General features: G+C 30.4%; 1 protein-coding gene and 1 long non-coding RNA gene across 6 annotated transcripts in view; one reads left to right on the forward strand and one right to left on the reverse strand.

The window, feature by feature from the left end:
- The window catches only part of LOC106881841 (nuclear receptor subfamily 2 group F member 1-A), a 113,848-nt gene that overhangs the window by 88,730 nt on the left and 12,618 nt on the right, over positions 1–12,500 (reverse strand). The window lies entirely within an intron of this gene.
- LOC149132526 (uncharacterized) overlaps positions 4,928–12,500 on the forward strand; it is a 59,509-nt gene continuing 51,936 nt past the window's right edge. The window contains exon 1 of the long non-coding RNA XR_016244466.1: positions 4,928–5,335. This is a non-coding gene — a long non-coding RNA (uncharacterized LOC149132526). The remainder of the gene's footprint in view (positions 5,336–12,500) is intronic.

A 12,500-nucleotide genomic window follows, 5' to 3' on the forward strand; every position in this document is an offset into this window, starting at 1 on the left:
TATATATATAAATATAATATATATATAATATATATATATAATATATATACATATATATATATATAATATATAAATATATATATATATATATAATATATATATATATATATATATATATAGAGAGAGAGAGATATATATGTAACATATACATATATATATATATATAGATATATATATGTAATATATACATATATATATATATATATAGATATATATATGTAATATATACATATATATATATATAGATATATATATGTAATATATACATATATATATATATATATATATATATATGTAATATATACATATATATATATATATATATATATATATATAGATATATATGTAATATATACATATATATATATATATAGATATATATGTAATATATACATATATATATATATATAGATATATATGTAACATATACATATATATATATATATAGATATATATGTAACATATACATATATATATATATATAGATATATATGTAACATATACATATATATATATATATAGATATATATGTAACATATACATATATATATATATATAGATATATATGTAACATATACATATATATATATATATAGATATATATGTAACATATACATATATATATATATATAGATATATATGTAACATATACATATATATATATATATATATATATATGTAACATATACATATATAGATATATATATAATATATACATATATATATATATATATATATATGTAACATATACATATATAGATATATATATAATATATACATATATATATATATATATATACATATATATATATATATATATATAATATATACATATATATATATATATATATAATATATACATATATATATATATATATATAATATATACATATATATATATATATATTATAATATATACATATATATATATATATATATATAATATATACATATATATATATATATATATAATATATACATATATATATATATATATAATTATACATATACATGTAATAAATACATATATATAAACATATACACACATATACATATACACATATATATACATACAATATATACATATATATATATATACATACAAATACACACACACATACACATATATATATATATATATACATACATGGATGCATATATCAATGTAGGTGTATATATTCCGGTATATATATATATATATATATACATTACCCTAGAGTATGTATATCTATTTCTGTAAAGAAAATCTAGTTGAGTATATCAATACTATCTGCAGCATTTCTCTGTTGTCACTTTACAACTACACACATACATTTATATATGTATGTTTAACACCAGATCAGTCCACATGGGCTAATCACCAATACAGCTACGTAACTGACGTAACTAACCAACCGCGTTTTACTAAGCTACAGTATATCTAGGAATATATATATATAGCAATCACTATAACTATTCAACTTCTATAGACATGTATATATATGTGTGTGTGTGTGTGTGTGTGTGTGTGTGTGTGTGTGTGTGTGTGTGTGTGTTGTGTGTGTGTGTGTGTGTGTGTGTGTGTGTGTGTGTGTGTGTGTGTGTGTGTGTGTGTGTGTGTGTGTGTGTGTGTGGTGTGTGTGTGTGTGTGTGTGTGTATTATATAGTGTTATAATATATATGTATATTTATTATGTACGTATCAATGTTGGGTTTGCCGCTGTTCATCAATGATTCAGAGAAAACATGCATATGTATAGTATACACACATACACAAAAGTACACCCCCACACACACACACACACTTATACACATATATAATGTATTCATTCATGTTATATAGATTACACACAGATTTTGTATACATCAACACATACGTTATATATATATATATATATATATATATATATATATATATATATATATATATATATATATATATATATATATATCCGTTACACGCACACGTCTCCTCTGGCTTCTCTCTCTGTTATATTTCCTCTATCAGCATCTCTTGAATCTCAGAACTAATTTCTATTCGTCTTCTATTTTCATTTACTTATAATACTCTCTTCGTGTGACTGGTGGGAAATCAATTAATTAGAGAAAAGAAAACGGTATCAGTAAATAAAATAAACGACAAATAAATTAACAGCAAAATCTCGATCCATTCCTTTAATAAATAATAATAATAATAATAATAATAATAATAATAATAATAATATTGCAGGGGTTTCGGTATATAAATGAGGAAGGCAACAGACGAATTCAGCAGTCACATACGAAACAACCGCAAAAAGAAAAACAATAACGTCGTTGTTTAACGAAAATGACAGATGGTGTGTTTACAATGTTATTGTGTAATTGTATGACAGTTCAATGTTGTTAGAAAAAGAAAAAAAAAACTGAGTTGTTTAATTATTACTGGCATTGAAACACACACATATATATCTCATACACACACAAACACGCACACATGCGTAATATTTAACACCCAGACAACACATTATACTATATGTGTGTGCGTGTGTGTGTGAAATATACATACGTGTATTACGTGCGTGTGTATATACATACACATATGTAGTAGATATGAACGAATATACAAATAAATATACAAAAGAATAAATTTATATACGATTAAATTATGCGTTTGAATATTTATTTGAATTTATCTTATATATATCATATACATCTATATCATTTATATATATATATACATACATGTACATATATATATATACATATATATACATATAATATATACATATTATATATATATATACATGCATATATGTACATATATATACATGCATGTATGTATGTGTGTATATATATATATATATATATGTATGTATTTGTTGGTCCATTCTCCACATAAATATATATATAGACATGCATATATATATATATATATATATATATATATAGACATGCATATATATATATATATATATATATATATAGACATGCATATATATATATATATATATATATATATAGACATGCATATATATATATATATATATAGACATGCATATATATATATATATATATATATATAGACATGCATATATATATATATATATATATATATATATAGACATGCATATATATATATATATATATATAGACATGCATATATATATATATATATATATATATATATAGACATGCATATATATATATATATATAGACATGCATATATATATATATATATATATATATAGACATGCATATATATATATATATATATATAGACATGCATATATATATATATATATATATATATATAGACATGCATATATATATATATATATATATATATAGACATGCATATATATATATATATATATATAGACATGCATATATATATATATATATATATACATACACACACACACACACACACACACACACACACACACACACACACACACACACACACACACACACACACACACACACACACACACACAGAAAATATGAATGAATGTTGCTGCAATGTACTTGAAAGATTAAATAAAATGCATAAAGTTTTTTAAAGTATATATGTTTTGAAGTTTTTTTTTTCTGCCTCAAAAACACTTATTTCATAATCCAATCTAGCATAAAAAAAAAAAACTGCTCCCACCCATTAATTTTTTTTTTTTTTTTTTCAAAGTGAAAAGAAAAGGGAGAGAGTAGGTGAAAGCCACAAACCAGTTGCATTCCTTGATGCTCTTCACTTTCTAAGAACTAAAAAGATGTTTTCACCCGAAATAACGGGTTATTAAATATTTTGAGGTAGAAGTTTATAAAGTTTAATCTTTTAATATTAGTGCTGTTATTGTTGTTGTTAGTATTAATATTATTAACGTAATTGTCGGTTTATGTATTTAATCATGTCTCAAGTGAAACTGCTGTTCTAAGTTATAGACTTTATATATATATATATATATATATATATATATATATATATATATATATATATGGGAGAATATACAAATAATAACAACAGACGAGGACAGGTGGTGTAAATATATATATATATATATATATAATACACACACACAGATATCAGCACATGTAGTATGTATTAGTATATATACATACATATCATACATATATATATATATATATATATATATATATATATTATGATTATTATTGTTGTTATTATTGTTATCATTATTATTATTATTAAATAAAGTATATACAATAATATAGACCTTATATATACAATATAAAATCACCTCTACATTTTTGTATGCAAGTTAATGAACTCTCTCTCTCTCTCTCTCTATATATATATATATATAGATATATATAGATATGTGTATGTGTGTGTATGTATACACACATATACATACATGCACACATTTATCAGTATATATATACATGTATATATAGATTACTGCCCCAAAAACTGGAGGTTCGGGACTTGACTCGTGCTTAAATTTTATCAACTCCGAAAAGATAGCAAGGAAAGTTGACCCTAGCCAGATTTGAACTCAGATCGTAAAGACCCATTAGAAATACCACAAAACGATAATCTTTCTTTATTAGTAGACAACGTCATTAACCCCCACAGCTTTTTGTCTTTTTTCAGTCTAGCTTCTCTATCTATGTTTTAGGGAACAGGACGTTGTGCGAGTTAACGACGTCATCTATCAATACCGAAAGATTGTTCACAAAGCTTTACGTTGTTCGATGCTCCACCGATTCGCCAGTAATTGAGTCGACCCAGTAGTGTTGACTCGGTTGGATCCGAACTAGAGAATCGCATGATCTATCGCGACGCTCCTTGTTCAATGCTTTACGATTCTGACGATTTGCCGATCCGCTGCCTTCAGCTCTAACATAGCCGAAGTCTAATATATCGTATCTTTAATACGTCATAACTTTAATACGTCATAACAATTGACATAACCGTAACTGTGTCCTAACTCTTAATATATTCTTTTTGTCCTTACTCTATGTTTTAACTTCTTAAATAGTTAATACATCGTAACTATAACAACAAATTTTTATCCACAAAAGCACAAGTTCCAATGAGCTGGACATGTCGCAAGGATCACAGACAACAGGTCGAGCCGCGTAAGTTGTTAAGTGGTGGTATCCAAGAACTCAAAAGGGACCACTAGGAAAACGCGAATATAGGAATACGACACAGTCACAAGAAATTCAAGTAATTTTCCAAATGGAAAGAGAAAGACACAACCAAGGGAAGAATAACTGCGCATTGAAACCAACGATATAAAAGACGTCTGATCATTAATATACCTTAAATCTGTAAGAGACTAAATCAGTTTACACCATTTGAAAGATCAAGGAAGTAAATATATAATTTTACATGATCAGCCGAGGATCAAGGTAATGCGCTAGTTTCAATACCGGTTTGCAGTAAATATTCATTACTTGCTCAACACCACGCGCCAAGCATTCTTTAAAACCGGCACCTCAATTCTTTAGTTCATTTAAGGAACACAAATCACGGCCAGGGTGCAGCACCGCGCGGAGTATAATATATATAATATATAATATAAAATACAATATATATATATATATAATACTATATATATAATACTATAATATATATATAATATAATATATATAGTATATACATAATACATATAGTACATTTATTATATACATAAAATGTATACTACCTATAATGTATACATATAAAATATATATATATATACATACATATACATAATACATTTATACACACACACATATAATATATATTATAAACACATACATATATATATAATATATATTTATAAATATATATATTTATTATTATTATTATTATTATTATTATTATTATTATTATAGCATCAAAAACTGTACCTGTCAACTTGTTTTTTTCTGTCATTTGTCAGAAAAAAAAAGGGGAAATTGATGAAGGACATCACATCACTTACTTGCAAGCAGAACAAAAATGTCTGGCAAAATAAAGGGGTCATCGTCCTATTATGTGCAAATATATTACACATATAAAAATCTATATATAAACACTCACTCACATATACACACACACATGTGTGTGTGTGTGTGTGTGTGTGTGTGTGTGTGTGTGTGTGTGTATTTCAAGTATGTACATATTTTTGTACTTACCTACTTAGATATATTTCCTTAAACATCAGACATACACAATACAAAACATGCAATCACGCACATATACACACATAAAATAAACACACGCGTGATTGCGCGCGAGTGTGTTTGTGAATGAGAGTAGTTACCTATTGTTATGGTATATATATATTACATATATGTTGTATGTTTGTAAAAATAAAAAATATTAATTTTACTATATAGACTGCTGAACAAACCGGTTACTACTACTACTACTACTACTACTAATAATAATAATAATAGTAATAATAATAATAATAATAATAACTAGTCCGGTACTTTATAAAATCAATTCAGTTTGGGCATCAGCCTTTTACACACACACACACACACACACACATATATACACACACACATACATGTATACTTTATATTTTATCTTCCATATTAAAAACACAAAAATATTTAGCATATGCATGGTAATTACGATATGTGCATGCGGGTGCGTGTGTCCAAATATGTGTGTGTGTGTGCGTTTTTGTACATGTATATATATACATATATATATATGTTACACACACATATATATATATATATACATACATGTGTGTGTGCGTGCGTGTTATTTTACATATATAATGTAATATACATATATATATATACATGCAATATACATACATATATATATACCTACACTATATACATATTATACACACAAGTGTATCATTCCCGTGACTAAGGGGGATTCACTGGACAACACTGCCCTCTCCTCTATATTCAATGGCGCACCCTCAGATTTACGGTGATCCACTTATTTCGAAATTCCACTTTCGCATTATTACAAGTCAGTGCCACAAAGAATACACTTCTAACCTTTAGGCACCAACCTAAGTCTGTCGACAGGACTGATGTGTATATTGTATACATATATATGTAAATACACCACATATATATATACGCATACATACACCGTATATATGTATATATATATGCGTATATATATGTATACATGTAACAACCACCCATTAACCGTACACGCGTATATCAGTAGAGGAAAAAGTGATGGTTTATGTATTTATTTTTAATTCTCCCCCTTGCCCACCCGTTATTTTATATTTGTTTAGCAAGAGATGTTGCGTGAGGGGGTTAGATGCTCCTCTCGACCTAGTTAAACCAAAAACCCATTATTATATTATTATTCCTCTTTCTACCCAACTAATCTACCCACATAGTAACTTACTTTGCTCTAAGGACCCATCATCATACATATCTACCCGACAGAGGCTGCTGTTCGTTTTCACCAACAGAAGCACCACCTCCACCGCCAACACAAACTACCTTCTCTCATCTCAAACATCCGCCATAGTAACTCCATTGAAAAAAAAAAAGAGAAATAAATAAAAGGCTTATTTGAATGCTAGCTTGTGCAACAGACACACACACACGTACACAAACGAAGGAAAAAGCATGCAGGTTGATTTGACGATGCTGCACACACGCATAATGGCTGTCATATCTAGACCAGAAAAATAAAAAACACCTTATTGTTAGAAATCAAATATTTTTGATTTTCAAATTGATTCGTCCATAGATGTATATACATACATACATTTGTATAAAGAATTCAAAGTAGCTACAGCTACATTTCACTCACGCAAACATGGAATTAGTAGAGACGTGTGTTATGCAAATATATATAATGCAACCCGATACAATCTTATATTAGCACACACACACATATATATATATATATATATATATATATATATATATATTCAATTTTTTTTTCTCCGTGTTTTTCTCCTTGTCTCCGTATTCTTTCTGTTGAAGAGCGTAGCTCGAAACGTCAAAGACTTTCCGTATTCCCGAGCGTCATACTAATATATACTTTTGTTATTTACACCACCTGTCCTCGTCTGTTGTTATTTTTTGTATATTCTCCCATATATATATATATATATATACATATATATATATATATATATGTATATATATATAGTATGCACTGGTATTATAAGTAGAGTTGCAAATGCAACGGTTACTAATCGACGCAGTAGAAACATCTGTAAGTCTATGTAAAGCTTGTATAATATAAAAAGAATTAAAAGTAATGCTATGCCACTTCGTAATTATCACTATTATTATTATTATTATTGACACACACACACACATACATACATATATACACATACATATATATATATACAAATATATATATATACACACATACATACATATGTATATTACATATTTAATTCATAATACGTATACTATATTTTATACACATTGTATTCATTCATATATATTTAAATATTTATCTTACTTCCCCCGTCACCCAGCCAGCCACCTACCCCCCACCTACACATTTATCCATCTATCTATCTGTCTGTCTATCTGATTTGTCCAATTCAATTCCTTTCACTTCAGTTCAGTTCACCCATCAGGGGGTGTCTTCTTGTCTATGTTACTAACACCCGGAGACGGGTGGGGTGGGGGTGGGCATAAGTGGTTGTTGTTGTTGTCGGGGAGGGGGGGGGGTGAATGTATCTCCAACGTAAAGATGGAGTTTAAAGGTAAAAGAGGTGGATCGGGACCGGACACGCACGACCTTTTCACAAAATGTAGCCACACCAAAACAAAAAAAAAAACAAAAAAAAAAAGAAAGAAAATAAAGCTAACAAACAAAAAAAAAAGAAAAGAAAAAACACATCTCCAACCGCCGTCTGTCTTCACAATAAAAAGTGTTATATGTAGAAAGCAATAGCTGTTGTTGTTGTTCTAGTTATTAGAGAAGCTGCCTACTGAAGCATGTAACTGACTGTGTAAAAAAGGCAGGAGGTACGGTGTGTTACACAACAACAACAACAGCAACATCCTAGAGCAGTTCTTTGCACAACTGATGACTATTATAAAGCTAACAAGTTCTACTTTTCAGCATCCTTAACCTAGTTACTCACTCACTCATTCTACCCCCACCTTTCTCTCTCTCTCTCTCTCTCTCTCTCTCTCTCTCTCTCATTCATTCATTCACGGTTAGAGGGGGGGAGTGTGCGTGTGAGCGTTGACTGTGTCTGTGTATGCTTTGTATATAAAAAAGGCAAACAATAACAATAAATAACAATATATAATAATAATAATAATAATAATAATAATAATAATGATGATCCTTTCCACTGGAATGGAAGCACAAGGCCTCAAATTTGGGGGAAGGGATTTATTTAAGTCGATTACATCGACCCCAGTACGCAACTGGTTATTTAATTTATATCTTTCGACCTCGAAAGAATGAAAAGGCAAAGTCAACCTCGGCGGAATTTGAACTCGGAACGTAAAAGACGGACGAAATGACGCAAAGCATTTTTTACCATATTTTTGGAACGATGGTAATAAAATTAACAGAAGGAAAAACTACTTAATCTCTTAATGAACCAAAGAGAGAAAAAGTTACTTTTAATCCCTCATTGCCTCTAACCCAGCCCTTAAATGGGTTCCATGTCCTCCAATATATCCCTTGCCCCAGGTTCTTAAAAAACTTCGATCAGAATAAGAAAAAGAGAAAAACCCACCATTGCCACCGCCGCCATTACTGTTAGGGGAAAGGAAAATTAGTTTGAAAATTTCCATTAGCTTTTATATTTTAACCAAAGTTACTTTTTAATTAAAAATAAATGTTATTTAACCCCCTTCAATGAGTCACAATGTTCCAACGAAATAAAAGTTTTATTTTGAACTATTATAGAATAATGGTTTTCAATCAGATCTGATCCGATCTCTGAAGAAGAAGCGAGAAATCTCAAGCCGATCCTCCTGTGTAGTAATCCTAGTTTTATCACGCGTTAACTTCACATAAAAAAAAAAGGTCTTGGTAGCCAGGAATAAAATTTAAACCATTGAACAACTGGAATCACGGAGTCGGAGTCCACCTAATAAAGTCAAAGTTACCCCACCCACCATGGGTCCTGATTTCTACCGGTTTGCTTACTCTCTTAAGTAGATGAGTTTTCTCCTCATCTGGATAGGACGACGATCCGTTCCAGGTAATTTCCCCTTTCGCCAGAGAAGGAGAACTTTTCGATAAAACTGAAACACCCATTGAGCTTAATAAAGCAAAACTAATTATTATACTATTATTAAAAGCGGTGAGCTGACAGAATCATTAAGCACGCCGGCATTTCGTCCCTTTTTTACGTCAATTTCTTACTGGGATCGACTTTGCTCTCCATCTTTTCGGGATCGATAAATTAGGCATCAATTACGCACTGGGTTCGATGTAATCGACTAGCCCCCTCCCACCAAAATTTCAGGCCTTGTGCATATAGTAGAACGGATTATTATTAATAATATTATTAAAATAGTGTATGGAGTGGATAAATAAATTATAAGGGCCTTGAAAACTTATGCGGCTGAAGGATGACTTTTTTTTCTCTGCATCCGGGTGTGGATGTGTGCGCATGTAGTACCCTGAATCACTATTTGATCATTAATACCCTCGCCAACTTGGGTACCCTATCTTGGAAGGGTATCTTTCACTAGTACTGTCAGGTATTTCATGTAGTAATATTGTGTTTTGTGTTCTTACCCTTTTACTCCATCCATGTACGTTATAAAAATGTACCCTACTGATTTCTGTTTTAGTATTTCGTCTTTGCTATTGTGTTGTATTCGCTTATTTGGCCCTTGTGGCCAATAAAAAAACAGTAGATCTGATTTTAAAATGAGAAGGCGGATTAAGACCGCGAGCTGGCAGAACCAATTAGCACCCCGGACAAAATGCGTAAGCAGTATATCGTCTTGTCTTTTTACGTTCCGAGTTCAAACTCCAACCGAGATCAACTTTGCTTTTCATACTTTTGTGGGTCGATAAAATAAGTACTAGGCGAGCACTGGGATCGATGTAATCGACTTGACCCCTCCCACCAAAATTAGAGCCCTTTTGCTTAAATCAGAAGAAATCCTTATGTAATACGGTAGTGGCAGAATCGTTAGAGAACATCGGACAAAATACTTTTTCAGTATTTCTTCCGTTCCTTTACGTTCTGCGTTCAAATCCTGCTACCGTCATCAACTTTACATGTCAGTTTTTCGGATTCGATTCGGCAAAATTAAATCGAAACACCACTCAAAGTACTGAGATCAATTCATTTCAACAAATTCTCCAGCCCTACCCCACTGCTACAATTTCTTCCCTTCTGGCTGCAAGAATTTAGTATTAGCATTATTTATTAATTAATGCATGAACTTAATAATAGTTTTATTGTATGATAATATTAATAGTTTTAGTAATTCTATGCATGTACCAGTTCTAAAAATAGGAGGGCCCACAGACAGGATCGAAACAGACAGGTAGTTTTACAGACAGGTAACTGCTATTTTACTCGCTCTTCGTTCAAATTTTATATTTTTTCTTAGCATTTTATTTATAAATTATGACTTTCCATCACACATCTATACGAGAAAGTGACAGACAGACAGACAGAGAAACGGGCAGGAATGCATTGCAAAGTGGTCAACACGTATACCTGTATATGTTAGTGGAGCTTGTGGTATCAACTCACGATTGATAAATCTTTGGATTTGAACTTATAACACTACATATATATTAATTAAGAGTATGAAGACCAACGCACATTCGTTCGTTCGTACGTGCGCGCATGCGTGTGTGCGTGCGCGCATGCGTGCGCGCGCGCGCAAGTTGAATGACTGATCCCTACGTCTTTTACGAAGCATATTTGAAACAAGGAAACTGAAAAGATAATTTGGAAGGAACTATTCTAACTAACCACCACCACGTAAACTATTCCAACCATTAAAATCTACTAACACCATACTATGAACGATTGTCACCACACTATGTACAAAAAACCACCAGTGGTCAGTAACTACCGTAGTCACCGAAACACTAAAAGGACCCCCCCCCCAAAAAAAAAACCCAGCTTAGTTCCCGAATTCAAATCCTGCCGGGGTCCCAACTTTTCCTTTCTTCCCCACGTGTTTGATAAAATACCTAACTTTTAATTTTTTTTCTCCATGTGTTTGATAAAATACCAGTGATGTAAACTAACAAGGCTCCGCTTCCCCAAATGTCAGGGCCGCGTGCCTTGTTGTATTCGAAATTAGTTGGCAGACTCGTTAGTGCGTCGGACAAAATGCTTAAACGCCATTTGTTCTGGATCATTGACATTCTGCGTTCAAATTCCACCGAGATCAACTTAGATATTATATGTAATCCGACTAGCTCTCTCCACCGAAATTTCAGTCCTTGCGCCTATTAGCAGAAAGGATTGTCATCATCATCATTAATATTATTGTTGTTGAGGCGATAGGCCGGCAGATTGCTAGCGCGTTCGACAAAATAAATGAGGAGCAGGGTTTCTTCAAAGCTATTTACGCTCCGAGTTCAAATTCCGCCGAGGTCGTCTTTGCACTTTAAATCGATATTATCAACCAAAATTAC

The sequence above is a fragment of the Octopus bimaculoides genome, chromosome 15, assembly GCF_046866305.1.
Source record: "Octopus bimaculoides isolate indiv1 chromosome 15, ASM4686630v1, whole genome shotgun sequence".
Lineage (NCBI taxonomy): Eukaryota > Metazoa > Mollusca > Cephalopoda > Octopoda > Octopodidae > Octopus > Octopus bimaculoides.